The sequence below is a fragment of the Salvia miltiorrhiza genome, chromosome 2, assembly GCF_028751815.1.
Source record: "Salvia miltiorrhiza cultivar Shanhuang (shh) chromosome 2, IMPLAD_Smil_shh, whole genome shotgun sequence".
Taxonomy (NCBI): domain Eukaryota; kingdom Viridiplantae; phylum Streptophyta; class Magnoliopsida; order Lamiales; family Lamiaceae; genus Salvia; species Salvia miltiorrhiza.
This window is the reverse complement of record NC_080388.1, coordinates 47,589,793-47,603,078: the sequence shown is the minus strand read 5'-3', so window position 1 is coordinate 47,603,078 and position 13,286 is coordinate 47,589,793. Positions and strand designations below refer to the sequence as shown.

General features: G+C 36.1%; 1 long non-coding RNA gene across 1 annotated transcript; it reads right to left on the bottom strand.

Annotated features, from left to right (window-relative positions):
- Positions 1-11,831: 11,831 nt before the first annotated feature.
- On the bottom strand, positions 11,832-12,573 carry LOC131011786 (uncharacterized). Its single transcript, XR_009097113.1, has 3 exons — positions 12,419-12,573; positions 11,905-12,076; positions 11,832-11,853 (listed from the first exon to the last, which is right to left on the bottom strand). It is a non-coding gene; the product is annotated as an uncharacterized LOC131011786 (long non-coding RNA).
- Positions 12,574-13,286: the final 713 nt, after the last annotated feature.

Genomic DNA, 13,286 nt, shown 5'->3' with positions numbered 1-13,286 from the left:
CTACTGCTTGTTATAGGGTTTCCAATACTTTTTGTCTTATCCTATTATTTATTTTACTAATTTATAATTATTTATTATAAAATAAAATCATTATTACACAATGAATCCTAATTAATATTTACTACTGAATTAAAATTTTAAAAAGATTATAATCCTAACTTTGAATTAAAAATTGGAAAATATAGAATAATTATAAACCCTAAGGATCCTTTACTTGACGGTATGAAATAAAGTTTAATATGTTTGACTAGAATATCTTGTATTGTAAGTTATCAAATTATATTTGGTTAAGGATGGAATTAGAGATTCCCCGTCTTCTAAAGAAAAGCTCAAATAAGAAATGCTAAGCCCACCTAAGGCCCAAATATTGTCACGCCCCAATTCCCGAAGGAAGGCACGAATGTCGAAACGTGACTAGGGGTTGGATTTAAGAAGCGGGAAAGAAAGGGGATAATAATAACAATAATAATAATAATAATAATAGTAATAGTAATAATAATAATTGTAAATATTTAATAATAATATAATAATATATATGTTCATCTCTTTTTGTTAATATTCTTAAAGAATATTAATGTATAGTAATCGTTGTTAGATAATTAAACTAAGTATTATAACATATTTAATATTCAAGTCGGAAAGCTTGGCTCAGCACGCTGGTGGTTTAGAACCAGTCTACAAATACGTGCGGCTAAACAATCGGACATTTAATTACAATTTTAATAAAGCAGTAAATGATGGGGTAACCGAGTATAGCTCGCCAAAAGGAGTTGACCGACCAGCTCACTCATGAAATTGGCATAGCACAACATGATCATGAGGGCTTTGGTCAAGCGTCCAAGAGGGGCCGACTACATGCACTCTCCATCGAGCGATAAATAAATTATAGCATAATAATAATATCATATATATAATCTTTAATTAGCATTTTACATACTCAAAATACATGACATATTTTTTAAATATAATAGCTAGCTATTTTAATATATTGCAGTCAATCCACCACAGCTGCTTCCGTCTCCACCATCTTACTAACCTGAAAAGATTGAAAAGATTTGTGGGCTGAGTACTAGTGTACCCAGTGGGTCGTGCATTTTTGAAATAATCATTTTCATATGATAGTCCATGCATATACGTGAATTATAGAAGGTTTTAAAATAAAACATTTAACTTCTATAATCACAAATCATTTTCATTCATTTGCGCGCGCCATACCGTAGCACCACTGTTACCCTTATCATTTCATTCGTAGTCCCTGGGCGACCCCTGGGAAGTAATCATTCATTCATTCATCATTAACTAGATGGGACCCCGGGACGAACCCATGTCAGCTACACCATCTAGCCAGATTAAGGGCGAACCCAAAATCCTCATTTCGTCTATAAGGCTCATGGGGATCAATCCACTACCTTAAGACCGTGCGCACAACTTTTAATAGGTGTGTAAGACCCATTAAAAGCCACAATTGTTAACATAAGAGCATTAAACAGTGGGAGAACGTGAAAACATTTCATGGACATACCACATTTCAAATAATAACATTAGAGCTTAATAACTCAAATATACTTTGAGAAATATAACCCACCTTAATGATATTTTTTGTCACTTATTCACAGTCCTCCTGATCACTTGAACAACCATATGTCAAAAGCTTATTCTTAATTTTAGAAGCTCTGATCGAACTTAACAATCAATACATCCCTATTTATACTAACTCAACTTTTAAATATCTAAGTATAGGGTAGCTGAGTCACCCTAATAGGTTGCATAGCTTTGCTTAGCTAAACTATAGGAAAGACTCCACGTAAGTTTCATGCAAATATTTATATATTATAGCAATATATCTAGTTATTAAAGTTAAATGCATGGCTATGCATAGCAAATATATATTACACGTATACATATAGATATCTAACATGTATTTATTTTATTTATATATTCCATGCATTCACATGCACACACGTAAGTATATATTTAGCACTTTTAATGTTAGTTTCATGCATTCCATGCACATATATATTATAATATACACACTACATAGTATTATATATAATATAAATAATTATTAACTAAAGGCTATTTAGTTAGCTATATATATATATATATATATACGTATATAATATATACATAATCAGTATATATATGTATACGCTAATTATATATATAAGCAATTTTAAAAGAATACATAATTATATATCTATTATATGTATAAGTATATTTATTTCATAAATTTTAAATAAATTCTTTTAAGTAAAATATATGTTTAAATTTAGGAAAAATAAATAAATAAATAATATGACAATATAATGCAGTTGAGCTAATGCTGTGAAAATGCTTAAAGAAATGTAAATGCAAATTTTAAATATAATAAATGAGTAACAACACATTTATTCTAAAATCTAATTTATTCTAGGCTTAAATAAATCCTAGATTTATCAAATCTCATCAAATATCCTAGAGAATAATCTAATATTATCTTATGAAAAATCGGGGTGTTACATCCCTCCCTCCTTATAAAAATTTCGTCCTCGAAATTTGCGTACCTTGGTTACTCAACTCGGGGACCGGGCTCGTTGTTGTTTATTTTAACTCTTTTCTATTGGTGCAATCTTTAACCATATGTCCTGATTTTCCACATTTAAAGCAAACATTTGTCCCCATCCGACATTCTCCTAAGTGAGGCTTGTGACATTGGGGACACACAGGTTTTTGTCCCTGAAATCCCCACTGTTGAGGGTATTGTTGGTTTTGCTGCTGTGGTTGTCGTAGTTGTTGCTGAAACTGCGGTTGTTGTTGTTGTGATTGTTGTGGTGATGGTTCTCTAAAAAATTTTCTTTTTGAATTTCCTTCTTCGAACGATTCGACTTCCCATTTTCTCTTTTCCCTATTTCCATCAAATTGTTGTATAGGTTTCTTTTCTTTTTCTTTTGGTAATAATGACTCAATGTTCAAAGCCCTTGTTAGTGATTGGGCATAGGTTAGTGTTCCTTGACTAACCAATGATATTGCAATATCAGGATGCAGCCCTTTTCTGAATTTGTCTGCCTTCTTTTCATCAGTATCCACCAGTTGTGGATAATATCTTGACAATCGATTAAATTCACGATCATATTCTGTTACCGTATTCTTTCCCTGCTTTAAATTCCAAAACTCATTTTGTCTCTTTTGCCTATAGCATTCAGGAATAAACTTTTCAAATAGCTTTTCCTTGAAGCTTTCCCAAGTCAAAGTGTCCTTCTGTGCCCGACTCATAGTCCTTTCGACTGATTCCCACCAGAAGTCAGCCTCATCGATCATTTGGTATTTTGCACAAATTACCTTCTCTTTATCGTCACACCTTATATAGGCAAAGATTCTTTCTATCGTTCTAACCCATTTTTCGGCGTCTACAGGATCACCTAGGCCATCAAAAGTTGGAGGGTGTTGTTTCCTGAACATATTTTCGGTATCTCGAATTGGGATATGATTAACTAGTTCCTCATTCTCGGGGTTTCCGTTGTTTCTACCTCGGGTTCTAGTTGCCATCTGTCATAAAAGATATCCTTAATAAGTCTCTCTATCAGCTAACATAACTACATCCAATGCAACATTTGGATCATTTCATTATATCATTTTTTTATCACTTTCTTTTGTCATAAAAGCAATCTCATATTTTCCAACCATTATGCATAGAAGAAATCATCCATAATATCGAAGCATATCTTTAATGCATAACAATATATGCATAATCCATTTCTTGTGAGAAACTCATATGAGAAACTCAAATAAAATATTCCATCAAATATTTCCCGAATAATCATTTATGCGCGCATTTACGAATAAGCATCTTTAAACATATGCTACTTTTAATTCATGTTTTTTGTAAAAATAACATACCTTGGTGGAGAGATAGCTAGCTGGGGGTTGTCGCATTTATATATTCAATCACATTTTTTTTATTCATTTATTGATTAATTCAAAGCCAAAAATATTATTCTGATATTAATCGGGTACCAAACTAGGAGCGTGGATCCGACAGGATCCTGCTCTGATACCACTCTGTCACGCCCCAATTCCCGAAGGAAGGCACGAATGCCGAAACGTGACTAGGGGTTGGATTTAAGAAGCGGGAAAGAAAGGGGATAATAATAACAATAATAATAATAATAATAATAATAATAATAATAATAATAATAATAATAGTAATAGTAATAATAATAATTGTAAATATTTAATAATAATATAATAATATATATGTTCATCTCTTTTTGTTAATATTCTTAAAGAATATTAATGTATAGTAATCGTTGTTAGATAATTAAACTAAGTATTATAACATATTTAATATTCAAGTCGGAAAGCTTGGCTCAGCACGCTGGTGGTTTAGAACCAGTCTACAAATACGTGCGGCTAAACAATCGGACATTTAATTACAATTTTAATAAAGCAGTAAATGATGGGGTAACCGAGTATAGCTCGCCAAAAGGAGTTGACCGACCAGCTCACTCATGAAATTGGCATAGCACAACATGATCATGAGGGCTTTGGTCAAGCGTCCAAGAGGGGCCGACTACACACTACTAGAAAAACGCTCATAGATAACGGATAAAATCCGTTATCTATGAGCAAAAAAACTGTTGTGTATAGTGGTGTTATCTATGATACGTATCATAGACAACAGTTAAAAAACCGTTATGTATGTGAGAATAGATAACGGTACGAGACGCTCATACATAACGGTATGAAACCGTTATCTATAGTGATTATACATAACGGTTTATACCGTTATGTATGAGGAAAAAAAACCGTTGTGTATAGTGGTGTTATCTATTCTATACGTCATACACAACAGTTTCAAAACCGTTATGTATAGTAGCATAGATAACGGTACGATGCGTCATACATAACAGTACGCATCCGTTATCTATAAAGGTTATACATAACGGTTTTTCACCGTTATGTATTAAGATTTTTCCGTTATGTAATAATTTTTTTTTTTTTTTTTTTTTATCATAGTTAACAGTTTTTTGCACTTTTTATAACGGTTTTAACCGTTATCTTTGATAGAATACATAACGGTTTTTCACCGTTATGTATTAAGATTTTTCCGTTATGTATTAGAATTTTTTTTATCATAGTTAACAGTTTTTTGCACTTTTTATAACGGTTTTAATCGTTATCCTTGATAGAATACATAACGGTTTTTTGCACTTTTTATAACGCTTTTTTGCACTTTTTATAACGATTTTTGCAATTTTTATAACGATTTTAACCGTTATCTTTAATTAGAATACATAACGATTTTTTGCACCTTTTATAACAGTTTTTATAAAACGACAAAATGATAAAATCAACGATAACAATATTATATATCATCCAAAAAATTCATACATTATTATACAAATGAACCAAATATCAAGTATACCAACTACCTTATAGCTAAAACAAAAATCTATCATACAATGTTTCTAGCACCAAGTCCTCAAGAACTAGTTAATCAACCTGCTATGATTCTCTGGTTGTCTTTTGATCTCAAGCCATCCCAAGCTACCATAAATTTATTACGCATTCTTCTAGTTGCCTCATGCTCAAAAGCATCGCCACCGGCGCCAAGTATGCTGTTCCAAACTCTTCTTTACTCTTCAGTGCTAGCGCTGAAGAGTAAAAGGTTTTACAGAATGTTTTACAGTATTACATAGTCACTCAACTCTAAATTACAAACAGTAAAAGCTGATAAGTTTCCATCAATAAATAAAAAGCCAAAACATTTTCAAGTTTACACTTATTTGTAACACATACAACAAGTATAGAGAAACTTTAAGAGTAATTCAAAATAATAGAAACCCCAAAAGAGACATGAAAATACATGTTACCTTTAATATGATTCCAACAGGAAGCAGATACTGTTGGAATAAATAGCTTATTCAATACCATAATTACTTTGGTAATTAATGGAATTAAATGATATTTTTGGAATCTACATGTTGAGTAGATTAATTTGGTATATTTACTTGTTCAAATCTGTAAAGAATTGAATGAGTAATTAATGCCCAAAGATATCCATGGTTCGGACCACCTGTTTGCCCAAACGGACGTGGCAGCGGTTGAGGACCGAAGAGACACGATGGTTCGGACCACATGTTTGCCCAAACGGACGTGGCAGCGGTTGAGGACCGAAGAGACACGATGGTTCGGATCTGTTTGCCCAAACAGGGCACGTGGTGGCAGTTCAAGACCGAAGAGACACGTCGGTTCGGACCTCCTGTTTGGCCAAACAGTCACGTCAGTTCAAGGAAATCCTTGGACTACTATAAATAGGGCCCTCCAGAATGAGATTAAACACACAAACGAATTCAGATAATCAATTTGTCATATTAGTTTAGTTTACATACTCAGTCCCGAGTATCAAGCCGTTCGACCGGATAGCGAACTCCTAGTGCTAAGGACTCGTCTATCATCCCGAAACCGTTGTATCTTGGGGGCAATTACTGTAGATCCGCGAGCACAGAGCGGAAGTAATTTTGCCTTACGGAGAGAGAATTTATTCTCGCCTCGGTTCTGCATCCTTTCATTTATCGTCATTCTATTTTCTACACTACCAATTAACAATCGTAAGGCAAAATTAGTGTGGAAAGATGGCGACAGGAAGCAACACCAACAACAACAATGTTCCGCCCAACAACAATGCTCCACCAGTTCCGACCAACGTTCCACATGCTCCAGCACCTGCTGCTGCCGAAAAGCCGGAAAAATTCGCAGGTTCTGAATTTAAACGTTGGCAGTCTAAGATTCTGTTTTATCTTACTACTTTGAATATGGCTCGTTTTGTGAATGAATCTCCTCCAACTGTGGGGGAAGACGAGACTGATTCGCAACTGCGGATAGCATATGATGCATGGCATCATAGCGACTTTCTGTGTCGCAACTATATTCTGAATGGGCTAGACAACACTCTCTATAATGTTTACTCTAGCGCCAAGACGTCCAAGGAACTATGGGACTCCTTGGAGACGAAGTACAAGGCAGAAGATGCCGGCTTGAAGAAGTTCATAGTCGGTCGTTTTCTAGACTTCAAAATGGTCGATAGCAAAACCGTTGTGGAGCAAGTGCAAGAATTTCAACTGATCCTGCACGACATTCTTGCCGAAGGTATGGAATTGTCTGAATCTTTTCAGGTGGCCGCGGTGATAGAGAAATTACCACCACATTGGAAGGACTTCAAGAACTATCTCAAGCACAAACGCAAGGAGATGGGACTTGAAGACTTGATCGTTCGCTTGAGAATCGAAGAGGACAATAGAATCTCCGAAAACAAGACGAACAAAACTTCCATGGAGGCAAAAGCAAACCTAGCCGAGTCTAGCAACAAGAAGAAACGCAAGTTCAAAGGCAAAAATCCCGACTCAAAAGGTCAGAAGAGGATCAAAGGAGATTGCTTCAACTGCGGCAAACCCGGCCACATGGCGAAAGATTGTCGCAAACCGAAGAAAGACAAGCACAATGGTCACCATCAAGCCCACGTGACGGAGACAAAGTCTGTGCCCCTCGACTTAGGCGAACTTGACTTGTGTGCCGTCATAAACGAGGTCAACATGGTCGGGAGTCCAAAAGGATGGTGGATCGACACCGGTGCTACCCGGCATATCTGCGCCGACAAGACAATGTTCTCCTCGTATGAAGCTCTCTCCGGCGACAGAAAGCTGTATATGGGCAATTCTACCTCATCCTCTATCATCGGAGTTGGAACCATTGTGCTCAAGATGACGTCGGAACTCAAGATAACCCTACAGAAGGTGCTGCATGTTCCCGACATTCGCAAGAACTTGATCTCAGGATCCGCTTTGTGCAACGCCGGATTTAGACTAGTGTTTGAAGCAGGCAAAGTTGTAATGACCAAGAATGGTCACTATATAGGAAAAGGCTACCTAGATAATGGCCTTTTCAAGCTTAATGCTATCCCTGTACTTGTACGTGACAATGAAATAAAGAAAAATGTTTCTTACTTGGTTGAGTCTCCTAATTTATGGCATGATAGATTAGGACATGCAAATCTAAATACACTACGTCGTTTAGTAAATTTAGACTTATTGCCAAAGATGTCTTTCAATCAACATCAAAAATGTGAAATTTGTGTTGAAGCAAAAATGGCAAAATCTCCTTTTCATTCAGTGGAAAGATCAACGAAACCTCTTGAATTGATTCACACCGATCTATGTGATTTAAAACTTGTGCAAACAAGAGGTGGAAAGAATTACTTTATAACATTTATAGATGATTGCACAAGATTTTGCTATGTGTATCTTTTGAGAAGCAAAGACGAAGCATTCGAAGCTTTCAAAACATACAAAAGTGAAGTTGAGAATCAACTTAACACCAAGATCAAAATGATTCGAAGTGATCGAGGTGGCGAGTACGTTGCACCTTTTGAGGAATTTTGTCGTGAAAATGGCATTATTCATCAAACGACTGCACCTTATTCTCCACAATCAAATGGTGTTGCAGAACGAAAGAATAGAACATTGAAAGAAATGATGAATGCTATGTTGATAAGCTCAGGCCTATCACATAACATGTGGGGGGGAAGCTATTCTTTCGGCTAATAAAATTTTGAATAAATTACCCCAAAAGAAACAAGAAAAAACTCCATATGAATTATGGAAAGGAAGGAAGCCGTCCTATAAATATACAAAAGTGTGGGGGTGCTTAGCAAAAGTTGAAGTACCTAAACCCAAACAAATAAAAATAGGACCAAAAACTGTTGATTGCATCTTCATTGGATATGCAAACAATAGCAGTGCGTACCGATTCTTGGTACACAAATCGGAAGTACCCGATATGAATGAGGGAATGATTATAGAATCAAGAAATGTCATATTCTTTGAAAAAATATTCCCCAAGAAAGAGAAGAATGACATAAGTTCGAAAAAGAGAACTTATGATGAAATTTCGCTTAAGAATAACGGACCAACACGTGAACTAACACCGCAACCAAGACGCGGAAAGCGAACAAAAACTGCGAAAACCTTTGGTCCGGATTTCGTAGTTTATACTTTAGAAGACGAACCAAAGACAATCAAGGAAGCATTGTCTGGTCCTGATGCCGATCTATGGCGTGAAGCTATCAATAGTGAAATCGAGTCAATCTTATCCAATCACACTTGGCTTATTGTTGATCTTCCTCCGGGAAATAAACCTTTGGGTTGCAAGTGGATTCTTAAGAAGAAATATAAAGCCGATGGATCTATTGATAAGTATAAAGCACGTTTGGTAGTTAAAGGCTACAAACAAAAGGAAGGGTATGATTATTTTGATACATACTCTCCAGTCACTAGAATTACATCCATTAGAATGCTACTTGCTATAGCAGCATTATATAATCTTGAGATACACCAAATGGATGTAAAAACAGCATTTCTAAATGGAGATTTAGAATATGAGATATATATGGAACAACCCGAAGGGTTTGTGATTCCTGGTCAAGAAAAGAAAGTTTGTAAACTTGTAAAGTCTTTGTATGGACTCAAACAAGCTCCCAAACAGTGGCATGAGAAATTTGACCAAGCAATGATGGCAAACGGATTCAAAATCAATGAATGTGATAAATGTGTATACGTTAAAGGAACATCCGACAATTTTGTCATTGTTTGTCTCTACGTTGATGATATGCTAATTATGGGCAGCAACAATAAAATAATCATAGAAACCAAGGAGATGTTAAAGAGAAACTTTGACATGAAAGATATGGGATTAGCTGACGTGATTCTAGGAATTAAAATCCTTAGAACACCCGAGGGAATAGTCTTATCACAATCTCACTATGTTGAGAATGTACTTAAGAAATTCAAAGCTTTTGATCTGCCTCCGGCTAAAACACCTGTTGACTCAAGTATACACTTAGCCAAAAATCGAGGAGAACCCGTATCACAATCGGACTATGCTAGAATTATTGGAAGCCTAATGTACTTGTCAAATTGTACAAGGCCGGACATAGCATATTCTATTAGCAAATTGAGTCGGTTTACAAGTAATCCTGGAAAGGATCATTGGACCGCATTAATAAGAGTGTTGAGATACCTAAAACACACAATATCTCATAGTATACACTATTCGAGATATCCCGCTGTTTTGGAAGGGTATTGTGATGCCAATTGGATATCCGACACTAAAGACTCTAAATCCACAAGTGGGTTTGTCTTTACCATTGGTGGAGGAGCAATATCTTGGAAATCTTCTAAGCAAACATGTATAGCCCGATCTACAATGGAATCGGAATTTATTGCTTTAGACAAAGCCGGCGAAGAAGCCGAATGGTTAAGAAACTTCTTAGAAGATATTCCTTGTTGGGAAAAACCTTTGCCTCCGGTTATGATACATTGCGATAGCATGGCTGCCATAGGGAGAGCAAAGAATAGTTTGTATAACGGTAAATCTCGACATATTCGTCGAAGACATAATACCGTTAGACAATTGATCACTACAGGAATAATGTGCATTGACTATGTAAAGTCAAAAGACAATATTGCGGATCCGTTTACTAAAGGTATTAATCGTGATCAATTGAATAACGCAGTAAGGGGAATGGGATTAAAATCCACACGTTAAGAACTTTCATAGTGGTAACTCAACCATGATGACTGGAGATCCCAAGAACATGGTTCAATGAGACAACTAAATTATGAAAGTTCAAGTTGAGCACTTGAAAACTTGCAAAATCCATTCTCATAGATGCTCAAGTGTAAAGCCTGCAGCTTGTGGTAAAGGGTAAGCTTTTTAAAAGCTTTTAATGATTCCTATAGCCTCAATAGGTGGAGTATGGCAGGATACTCTTTTTAGGAGATCACCTATATAAGTGAAGAAGTGGGGCCGCTTCAATTATCAATAACACTTATGAATCCAAGAAATGGTCCAAGGCCAGAAATGGACACAACGTAAGAACGAAAGATATTAGATCTATTATTGTGTGTATGTTGTTGACTTGGTTTACACAAAAGTTGACCGGTTCAAGACATCGCGTTCACCGAGCAACGAGTAAATCAGATGGCATTACACTAAGGAAGGTTCAAAGCTAACAACTACCTATCCTGATGCAATAATAGGTCGTCGGGACTTAGTTTTTTGCATTTGCATTAATCATCATTCATGTGGGGGATTGTTGGAATAAATAGCTTATTCAATACCATAATTACTTTGGTAATTAATGGAATTAAATGATATTTTTGGAATCTACATGTTGAGTAGATTAATTTGGTATATTTACTTGTTCAAATCTGTAAAGAATTGAATGAGTAATTAATGCCCAAAGATATCCATGGTTCGGACCACCTGTTTGCCCAAACGGACGTGGCAGCGGTTGAGGACCGAAGAGACACGATGGTTCGGACCACATGTTTGCCCAAACGGACGTGGCAGCGGTTGAGGACCGAAGAGACACGATGGTTCGGATCTGTTTGCCCAAACAGGGCACGTGGTGGCAGTTCAAGACCGAAGAGACACGTCGGTTCGGACCTCCTGTTTGGCCAAACAGTCACGTCAGTTCAAGGAAATCCTTGGACTACTATAAATAGGGCCCTCCAGAATGAGATTAAACACACAAACGAATTCAGATAATCAATTTGTCATATTAGTTTAGTTTACATACTCAGTCCCGAGTATCAAGCCGTTCGACCGGATAGCGAACTCCTAGTGCTAAGGACTCGTCTATCATCCCGAAACCGTTGTATCTTGGGGGCAATTACTGTAGATCCGCGAGCACAGAGCGGAAGTAATTTTGCCTTACGGAGAGAGAATTTATTCTCGCCTCGGTTCTGCATCCTTTCATTTATCGTCATTCTATTTTCTACACTACCAATTAACAGATACTCCCTCCCTTGTATCCTAGCACAGAGAACAAAGTTAGAAATGAAAGCCAAAACATCAAATACATACCGAGAGAACTGAGGGAAAGGCATGGCTGAAAGGAGTGAAAAGAGTTGGAAAGAGAAGGGGAAGCAGCAACATCAGGGCTCCAGCCATGGTTCCTCCTCTGTGGTTGTGACTGGGAGAATGACAACCCTCCCTCATACTAATAATAATGGCTCTTGATCTTTATTGCAACTATCTGCACATGTATTTTTTTAATTTTTTTTATTGTTGTAAGTAATGAAATTCAACTCCAAACCTTGGAACACTCGACTAAAGTTACTTTCATGTGAGAGAAAGGGAGAGGAGGGGAGAGAGAGGGACTACAACTACAATTTAAGAGGGCCATTTTCATTATCAGTTCACATGCCTATTTATTACGCACACTGACATACACACAGTAATGGTAATGCACCAAATAAAATACACACAAAAATACGGAGTAAAAGATCCTATTTTTCACTAATATAATCAGAAATGCACACAACTAACATTAAATAGAATGTCAACAATTAAAGTATCTTACAAGAGGCTAACTTACTTAAGATGATTCCCTTTATTCAAGCTGCATTGTCACCAGACCATCATTCACTAAGTTAACCTTCACATCAAAAACAAGAATATAAGCACACCAAGTTAATAACTACTGACAATGTTGATACAAAGTGATGAAAATGCATATAATTTTTAACTGCATCAGCACTATAAGCATTCTGAGAATCCATGAGTTTTTGGTCTTCTTCTGCACTTTGAGGTAAAATCCATTAATAAGGTGCAACCCAAAAGTCTTGAGAATGTTATATGAAAATGAATGAAGCCTAAAGTAGAAAAAAATTATAAAAGATTACAGAACTATATCCACAAAATGAATTGCAGATACTCAATTTTTTACCTTCTCATAGAAAATGTGGAATGTCCATGAAACTGTTGTGCAGGTCCTGGTCAAGAAAATACAAGTTCCCTGAATCACCTTTCACAACTTAATATATTATATTTCTGAAAACTCAAATGGTCACAAATCACTGTCTAAGCAATGGTGATTAAGTATCAAATAGATGGAATGTGAAGGTTCAAGGTATTTATAGAGCACATATCAACCATCTTTTCTCTTCCATCTCTTCCTTGAGGGCTTCGTTACTGCACCTTCCCAAGAAGTCGAACATAAGATCCGACATAACAGCAAGAGCAGCTAGCAAAGCCTACAAAAACAGTTAAGAACTTGCTAATGTATTTGCATAAAAAGCATATGCCAATTTTCAAACTCACACTAGGACAGTCATATGGTTACTCGAACATTAGTAGACAGTGCAGATTTGGCAAAGAGTAATTACCTCAAAATCACGCTTTGCCGTGTATATCGGTATAGAAGGCTGAACATTGTTCGTCCAATCACGGAGATCATCCATCCC